Raw genomic sequence first — 10349 nt, 5'->3', positions numbered from 1 at the left:
GGATTATTGATCTTTTCCTAAAGAACTTCCTCACTTAAGGACTGAGGTGGGTTTCCCATTGCATACCCTGATGCGCCCTAACACGAATCAATTTTATATTAAAAAATTATATTTTAAAAGTATTTCTGCTATGCTCCTTGTTATTTTCAAGAGAATACTTCATTCGAATATCCAACAGTCACTTTCAATTCAACATTTTGGGCTCAACTCTCCATATGGGCTCAAACTGCTACCTCTGCGTTTTGTATCAACATCACCAACCACCTGGCCGCAAGAACTTGAAAGTCAACCTTGACTATTCTCCTCTAATGTAGTTAGTAAACACCTTTTTTTTTTTTGGTCTGCTAAATATCTTTTCCTTTTAGGATTCTTATCTGGTGGAGCTTCCGTTAACATCTTCTGCATTAAAGCGGCTGGTGTGTGACCCAAGCTGGTCAATCTAAGTATCTCATCATCTTGAACACAGCTGTGGTCTAGGGATAGACATATGATCAAGAGCCCAGTAGAGTCCTTCCCAGAGACTCTGGGACAGAAAGGCTCTTTCTCTTGCTGAGTTTTTGGGTACTAAGGGCCTATAAACCCGAATCCGCAGAGCAGGATGAGGGAAGGGATGGGAGGTTTGATTTTCTGAAATGGGCTGGCAGACTGATGTTCACATAGAAGAAAACTGGCCCAAGACATGCAGAGAGAAAAGAGAGCCCTGATAGCGTCATTTAAACCTCTTGATCCAGCCAAAAGTTTTGAAGAAATCTTCTCTCTCTCTCTCCTTCTCTCTCTCGCTCTCTCTCTTTCGCTCTCTCTCGCTCTCTCCCTCGCTCTCTCCCTCGCTCTCTCTCTCGCTCTCTCTCTCGCTCTCTCTAGATTTTTGGGAGGGTTTCACTGACCTAACAAGCATTTTGTCTTTCACCACTTTTGCAAACCTCTATCTGGAAGTAGAGAATCTCCTTGTCTGTCCTAGGTGGAGGCTAATACATCCAGAAAGAATGAAAAATAGTGGTATTGCTGTCCCTTCTCAACGAGAGTGAAAAGGCCTTTGTGCTGCTCAGGTCTTGGCCCTTTCTGAAAGATACAGAATAAGCCATTAGTGTTTGGGGTCCAAGGACAAGCACTGAAAACTTCACATCTCTTTGCCTGTGAAGTAGCTGATGGCCCAGCCCTTCTTGGGACTGGTTCTAGGAGAAAGTGCTGTGCTCTTGAATATGGAGTAGGATGGCTGCAAACAGGTATTAATGTAGTGCCTGAAGAAGCGGACCAGACTCCAATAACCATACCAGCACTACAGGTCAAGTGGTCAATTTGCTCCCACATACTGGCTTTTTGAATAGGACCTTTGCAGTTATTGTGTGTTCAGAAACACCAACACTAATTTTGTTGTTGTTGTTGTTAACCATGTGAAGAGGACATCTACTGCTTCTTACATTCCAAAAACTCTTTCCTTCTCTCCACCCCCAAAATAATCTTAGTCCCCACTAGTGATAGAGTTGCCATTATCTACAATAATTCTCTAGAAGCTCATAAACTGGAATGGGCCACCAAAACCTGAGTGCTTGACTCCTGAGGACATCGGTGTCCTCCAAGCTAAGGCAGAATAAGTGGCACCATTGTTACTTATCAAAGGAGATTATAGCAAAGTGCATAAATGCCATGATCCTGTGGACTCCTCCAGGAAAGGGACTGTTCCTTTTTTGTAATCACATCCAGAACAGTATGTAAGTCACAGCACGTGCTCAGTAAATGTCTGTGAACTGCATCTCATATTACTTTTCCAGTCTCTGCCCACACATAGTTTTATATATAGTAGTTGCAACCTTATGATAATAAAGCATTTTGTATTCTTTGTATTGTTACAGTATAATTTTGTTGGACCTGACAACTGGCTATCAATCTGAAAGAGAGAGGGAGAGAGGAAGAGCTAAAGAGAGAGAGAGAGAAAAAAAGAGACAGAATGGTAGTGAAAATGGAGGTGATTCATCTAGTTTAATATATGGCACATGAAAGTTTGATAAATATTTTTTAATGAAATTAGAATATACTCATTTAATACGTATTTTTACTTTCTAATCAATGAGCATAAAGTTTCAGTTGATAAACTTTAAAGATCTGCTGTACAACATTTTACCTTTAGTTAACAATAATGTACTATACACTTAAAAATTTAAGACAATAGATCTTATGTTAAGTGTTTTTTCAATATAAAATAAAATTTAAAATGAGAGAGAGCAAGAGAGAATTACTGTACCAGGAAGAGGAAATGCTTACTTGTCTTCAGATTACTTTGGAGGAATAAAAATAAACTACTTTCAGTGCAAATACTCAACTCATTCTTCCTTCAAAGATGAGTGTGAAGTGTCGCTACCAACGAATCATTCACATATTTATAGTGAAAAAAATATTTATCTTTATATTATCTCTTGTTTTATGATTCCATGTATAAACAAACATAATACACAAAGAAATCCTTTCATTCATTCATTTGTAGATACATTTATTGCTTTCCATGAACCAGGCCCTGTGCTACACTTTAAGAATACCAAAGCAAGATGAACAAGATATCAGCTTTGAGCTCTGATGGGGAGACAGGCAAACCTCAGTAGACTGTGGTTTGTGCTATATAAAAGTATGTGTGCAGAGGTAGGCAAGCACAAGGGAGAAGTATTTAAGCTAGAATGAGATTTTTTTTTTGGCTGAGATGACTCTTGAAATACCATTCAAATATAAGAATGTTCTAGGCTGAGGTAACAGCATTGCAGAAGGCACAGAGAAATGAAACAGCATGATAAATAGGGAAAGTTGAAGTAGACCACTATACTTGGAACATATGATACTTGTTCGTCAGTGGCAAAAGATGAGAATACAGAGGCATGTGTGGGCTAGGTTATAGCACATAAAGGTATTATTTTCCAACCTTTGTCAAAGAAGTTATGGAGCAGAAATAATTCACTTCATTCATTCTTTCAACAAATTGTTATTGCATGCCTACTATGTGTAAGGTACTTTTTGGTGATGAAAAGGGCTCAATTTCTGGACATATCTGAAAAGTATAACTAACTAGATTTGCTGACAGACCAGAAGAGGGGTGTGAGATAAAGAGGGAGACAAGAGTGACAGCAAGATCTTTGGCCTGACCATTTGTAGGAGAAAGCTTCAATTGACTGAGATGAAAAAGAGTTTAAAAGGACCAATTTGGGGGGCAGAATTAGGAATTCTGTTTTATACATGTCACGTATGAGACAGCTATTAAACATCCAAAGAAATATAAGCGTGGGCTACTAAATATATTGGTCTGGAATTCATAGGAAAGTCTAGGATATAAATATAACTTTGGGGTCATCAGCATATACATAGTATTTGAAGCCATAATACTAGGTGATATGTAGTCAGTAACGGTAGAGCTAAAATCAAGGTGTCAGCAGGGCCCCACTCTCTCTGGAGGCTCTAGAGGAGATGTATTCCTTGTTTCTTAGAGCTTCTGATGCCAGCTGGTATTTGGTTTGTGGATGCATCACTCCAATTTCCACCTCTGTGGTCACATTGCCTTCTCTTCTGTTTGCAATCTCTCTCTGCCTCCTTCTTACGAGAACACTTGTGATTGAATTTAGGGCCCACTTGGGTAATTCTTGACAATCTCCTTATTTTAAGATCCTAAACTTAATCACACCTGCAAAGTGTTTGCCATGTAAGGAAATGACTGTTGCAGAACCCAAGGTCTTCGTTCCAGACTCACACTTTCCTTCTAAAGAATTTTGTTTCAAGGATCCCCTTGTGAGTTGATTCTTTACAAGACTCTTCAGTCCTCCAGGTATGTGTATGTAACAGATAGTAGTTAAGTCCACCACCCTCCCCCTCACCCCACCGCTAGAATGCTTCATTCTGCTACTAGAATAAAAACCATGGAAGAGTATCATGTAGCACCATCTGACAGCCATGTCTAAATCTCGGTTCTGGCTTAGGTGGGATCATTTTTACCCCGGAATTAATTGAATTATTATAAAAGTGCCTAGCCCAGAATTTGGCCCATAAGAAAAGATCAGTGAATTACAGTGTTCATTATAATTTTTTTTAATGTTGATGAACTTCACCAGCAAGTGGTGTAATAAAGCCACATCAACATCTAAATCTAGTATAGTCAGTGTCTGGTGATGCAAGAGTCTCAGTTCCATATAAAGTCTCCCTTTCTTTAGTATTTTTGTGAGTCCTCAAGGGACTTCTTACATATGGCCATGAAAATGAATGTCTTGATTGCCACTTATAATGGCTGCAGTTATTAGAGACTCACAGCCCTGAAGAGCTCACTTCTATCTCTGGAGCTAAATTAAGACTTTCTTACTAGCATTTTAATTAGTAGATTTTTACAGAGTTGTAAGTGCAATAATATGCAACTTTATATTCTTTCATTATCATCGTTGTTTGTATCATTACAAAGTCTATAAACTTATTGTTAAAAGTTGTTTAAAGTTACTTAAGGTGGACAGACCATAATTTTTTTTTAGCAATTCCTTATTATCGAACATTTTTATGTAAGGTAATAATCCCTAATACTTTTGTGTATAATTTCAAAATTATGTAAGTGATAGCTCCTGGAACAGATTCTATAAATGAAATTATTGGATTAGAATGTAGTGATTACCTTCTTTTGAATCCGAATTAAGATTCAAAGCTATCTAGGTGTTTTGGCAACTATTACTATTTATATATGTTATCTCTTGCAATGTTATCTCTTGCAATGTAATAAATTACCCTAAAACTTATCACCTTAATACAACAGACACGTATATCTCACAGTTTCAAACCGTCAGAGTAATTTAGATGGATGATTCTGTCTCAGAGTTTCTCATGAGGTTTCAGTCCTGCTTTCAACTGGGGCCACAATCATCTCAGGGCTTGACTAGAGCTGGGGAATCCAATTTTAAAATGACTCAACCACATGGATGTTGGCATGTCTCAGTTCCTTGTGGGCTATTGGATTGAGGGCCTCAGTTTTTTGCTAGCTGTTGGCCAGAGGCCTCTCTCAATTCCATGCCACATGAGCTTCTCCCTGGGGCAGCTCACAGTATGGCAGCTAGCATCCCAAAACAGTGATTCAAGAGAGAGTGAAAAACAGAGCAACCAAGATGGAAGCTGCAGTACGTTTTAAAGACCTACTCTCCAAACGCACATACTGCCACTTTTGTTTTATTCTATTTGTTAGAAATGAGTCACTAAGTTCATCCCACACTCAAGGGGAGGGAAATTGGGCTTTGGTTTTGAAGGTGGGTGCCTTAAAGAATTTATGGACATATTTTAAAAATCGCCAAAACCTAAGTGTTGGTCTTTCTTTCTTCCTTTCCTCCTCTCCTCCTCCTTTCATTTATCTTCCTACCTTCCTTCCTTCCTTCCTTCCTTCCTTCCTATTAGCTGAAGAAAAGAAGTCAACTCTAGCCCCAGGTTCCTGGGAAGGATCCCCAAGAGACTAGATAAATAACCCCAAATAGGCACTAAACTGGTAAAATTTTTCAAAAGCCATGATAGAGCTTGCATAGTCACCAAATCTTAGGTATTCTCAGAAGGTATGATGACAGCACCTAAGGGGAGAAATTTCAGCTGTGGGCCAGACCCCATTGCTAGGACTCATGATGCACACTCCTCAAGCAAAGATAATAAACAGAGTGAAAGAATCCTGAATAATAAGGCTTCTATAGTCACAAACTTGCTAATGGTTTGGCGTTTGTGGACTTATAATTATTAAGATTTGAGTTGGCATTTACTACCTGATAGAGTAAGTTTTTAATTTGTATCAAGATAAATGATTTTTTAAAAAGATGAATATGTTCATGCTAGGAAACTTATTCCAAAAAGCAGATTGGAAAGAAGCTATAGAAAATAAACTTGAAAAGTTTATTTTCTATGAACAAATAAGAGAAGGGTTCATCTCTAGGAAAATGCTACATTGGAAACTCAGATTATTTGCAAGACTTGAAGGACTCACTGGGCCTTTATCTGCATTTCCCTACCAAACTCTTACTGATTATGATTTTAGAAGGAGGAAGAGAGAGAAGTGCCTTGGAATCACTGAGCTCAGTGCTAATAGGGCTTTCAGCTACTTCAGTCTTTAAACTCTATGGAAAGAGTTGATAAGGTGAGAGTTGAAGGTGGTAGAGCTGCTTGTGGTATTTAAAATGTCTGATAAAGACCTGTTCATGATTAGAGAAACTTCGGGCAAAATATTAGGTCTTTGTAGGCACATACCACCATTGTTCTGTGACAGGCTTGGAAGAATAGAAAGTGGAGGGAAGCAGGTAAATTGTAACTGCCCTGGGAGCCATCTTCGGTTACTCAGAATGACAAGGTGGGTAAGGAAGCAGACAGGACTTAGTGTTTTTTAAGGCTATAGAACAAGCCCCTCAAAGACCAGATTTAAGGCCAACAAAACCAGAGAAGGTTCTGCCCAGCCCTGAAAGAATAATACTTCTGGAACAACACTCTGCAAAGTGGTGAATTAAAAATGCTTTCTACTGTGATGATGTTAACAGAATGACCATTTTCTAGAAGGATGTATAACATTTTTTGAGAACTTGTGTGCTATGCAGACTGCTGAGTCTCTACATGCATTATCTCACTTCATTCTCATGACAACCCTAATCACGTAACAGCATCTCCAATTGCGGATACAAAAACTGAGACTTATTTAGCTCTCTAAGTAATTTCAAATCCTCTTCAAAGTCCCACGGTTGGCAAATGGTCAAGGTGACATTTGAATACAGTCTAAAGCTCTAGAAGCTGGACCCCTACACTATGAGAAACTGTCTTGAGTGATTTAGTAGTTAAAGTCTGACTTGGTGGAGAGAGAAAGGAACAGAGAGAACACCCAGACTCAGAATCAATGGGATCTAGTAACAGATGTTTCTGCAGTGTGTTCATTTCTCTTGTATAGATAGGGTTCTTTGGCAAGATGGTGGAACAGCTATGGCAGCCATGAGACATTAGGAGTGAGCTGGTGCTAACAACATCAGGTACCCTTGTAAATCACTCCCCAAAAGGGATCCAATGGAGAATTCCACTGTTTAAAGTGTACTTGCTGTAGAAGCACTAAGGCTGGTATAGGGTGAGAAGGAAGTATTCCAAAAGGAGCCATTGAGCAAACAGAGATTCAGGGGTATCACCCTGATCAGAGAATGAAGAGGGTGGGTCATTTAATCAAATCTCTGTTCCCAGATGTTGTCCTGAGCAGAGGACAGCTGCTAGTCCCAGGTCACAAGGGCCAAATCAATAGGGCCCAGTCTGAAGGTATAGCCCCATTCCTGAAGGAGCCCATAATGGGGTAAAGGAGACTGTGGAAAGAGGTAAGTAATCTATTGGGGATGTCACAAAGTTGCCTAGTGTCCAGTCACGTGCACTACTCCCGCTCTGTGTGGGCATGTGATTGCTAAGCACTGATCTTTGCAAGCATATGGGAGTTTATGACCTTGGAGGAAGCCAGAAATACCAGAGTGCCCCAGATAATACATTGTCCGTTTCTCCAGATGGTGCAATGTGATGAGTGGGTGGAGTGCAGAAGATCTTTGGATAGGAAAGATTCCATAGAGGACAGAGTGTCTTCTGTGCAAGCTTTGGTCTATGGGTTCAGATTTTCCCTTTACCACTTATCAATTGTTTGACCTTGAGAAATTACTTAGCCTCTATGAGTCAAATTTTCTCATCTGTCTCATAGATATGACAATAATAATGACCATACCATAAAATTGTTTTGAGAACAAGTGCCAATGCATTAAAAGCATTGAGACAGTGAATAATATATAACACTCCAATAAATGGAGTTTTTGAAATATTTATGGGCTAGAGAAGAAAATTTTAATTTATGAGCTGGCACAATGTTTCATATTTCATAAGAAGATATCCTGGACTTTTTTTTTTTTTTTAAAGCACAATTCCTTGAGAGGATCATTGGGTAGAAAAGATGAAATTTTGGGTAGAAAAGGTGAAGAGCATGGAGTTAGAGCATTTTTAAGATGTTTGTCATGCTATGCTGTGCTGCGCTGTAAACACATTCTGTGGCTTTTCTGTTTTCTAGAGTCAGCTACCCACACAGCCTCTGTCAGGGTGCTAAGTGTAGGTTAGGGGCATGCGGTGCTCAGGGCCATGTCTAGCATGTGAAAAAGAGTGTTACAGCAAGAGGGAGTGCACAAGATTTGAGAAGTGGAGTGGGATTGGGTATGCTGCAAGAGTAGGAAATCAGAAGTAGGGATGAGCAGGAGAAATAGAAGCCTCCCAAGAGTCTTTGGAGGAACTGAGAGGGATAGTGGATATCCAGCTAGATGTAGTATGGGAGTTTAAACAAATTTTCTTTAAGTCTTGAAGTACAAAGTACTACAACAGGCTCAAGTACTTTGAGGATTTATAAACGAGTGATACTTAGGTTACAATTATTATTAGTTTGATTCCAAACTTAATTATGTCAGTGAATGGTTGGAAAAAATGGTGATGGGTCTTAAAGTACTCAGTTATCTCTATTTTCATGAAGGCATTTGTGTTATGCTGAAGGAGGGTACAACATGCTGACTAGCAGCTCTCTAAAGATGTCCAAATCCTAATCCCCAGAACCTGTGACTATGTTACATAGTAAAAGGGGCTTTGCAGTTACAATTAATTTAAGGATTTTAAGATAAAGAGTTTATCCTGGATTATTCAGGTGGGACCAATGTAACCACAAGATTTCTTATAAAAGGAAGGCAGGTGTGTTCGAGTCAGAAAGAAAAGATGTAAGAAACAGAGGTCAGAGAAAAGATGCTGCACTGCTGTCTCTGAAGACAGAAGAAGGGGCCACAGCCCAAGGTAAGCAAGCAGTCTCTCGAACCTGTAAAATGCAAGAAAACAATTCTCCCCTTTAGCCTCCAGAAGAAACAAAGGCCTGCAGATGCCTTGATTTTAGCCCAGTGAAACTGATCTTGGACTTCTGACCTCTAGAACTGTAAGATAATAAACCAAGTTGTTTTATGCCACTAAATTTGGAGTAACTTGTTACAGCAATAATAGGAAACTAACACAAAGGGAGAGTTTTGAGTATCTGGGCAAGAGTGGAAAATTAGAGAAGATAGTGTAGTGTCTGTTGTCTGCCAGGTTCTATGGGTTGGCATTTGGTACTGTGAAAGGCAGAGTTGTAGATAGCAGGTGAAGGCACTGTCTTGATGAAGGTGAGTTTGAGGAATGAAGGCAGAGGCAGCAGTGATTAGAGGTCTGGGTCAGGCAGTATGACACAGACCAGGGAAAGCGGAGGGCTAGCAGTGTTTTTAGGCTAAGAGGTTGCTACTGGATTTGTTAGTGGCCACTCTGGACAGAGCAGAGTGAAGCTTCAGAATCCATGATGGGAGTAGGGGTTAGAGGAGATGAGGCCATGAAAACCAGTGATGTCATTGGTGGGATAGGATTTGTTTTGAGAAATGTTAATTATCCCTGAATATTTCTCAAAAGACTTGAGGTACATTGATGGAAGGATGGGTTCTTACGTGAGCAGGGAAAGCCAGACAGTTTGAATTGTTATTGTTTCTGTTACTTCATGTATATGGCCTGGAGAAACTTGGATAATGGCAGTTTTAAGAATCCTGACACATATAGTCAAATTGCTTTCCATGATTTATTTACACTACTTCCAGAGATGAATGCAAGGCACTTGTTGAAGGCCTTTTAAAGGTGAAACGTATTAAGACCATAAATTAGAAAGGTGCTTGTCCACTATGACCACTAGGTGGCCCTATTCCTATGAGCTGGAGAATTTGTTTAGTGACCTCTGACCTCAAGGCTTGAAACACATCAAAATGTTTTTGCAAGTTCTGTAACCTAAGTACTTGTATGCTCTAGGTACTATTTTTTTTTTTAATTTGATTTACAGTGTTATATTAATAGAGGAGTTTTTTTTTTTTTTTTTTTCCTTCACTCTCCTTTTTACTTATAAGTGTTTGGTCACCTGCACCATGAACAGAGCCTCCTTATCTATGAGTCAGATGGGTCTGTGTTCCCTAGCCTAGTAGGCTTGAGATGTGGAAGAGAAAAGGGGAATGATATTGAAATTCTCTTTTTTCAAAGATTTAATTTCTTCTTTTAATAAGGATGGAAGGATAGAATGTGCAAGGACTTAACTCTCTTTTTCACTTTACTGGCCACAATATATTTATATAGCCATCTACCTGGTCATCTAAAGAATATTTATTGAGAATCTATTCTGAGTAGAATAAATTTCCTAAGCCTTATAGTGGGTGATATAAATTAAAAAAAAGTCACACAGCTCCAATTGTAAAGAACCTTAACATTTCATGAAAAAACAGGTATATAAATTATTGAATGTGACATATGAGGAATAAAATGATAATGTAAACTTT

This window comes from Pteropus alecto, unplaced genomic scaffold, assembly GCF_000325575.1.
Source record: "Pteropus alecto unplaced genomic scaffold, ASM32557v1 scaffold103, whole genome shotgun sequence".
NCBI lineage: Eukaryota > Metazoa > Chordata > Mammalia > Chiroptera > Pteropodidae > Pteropus > Pteropus alecto.
Note: the sequence above shows the minus strand (reverse complement) of the source record.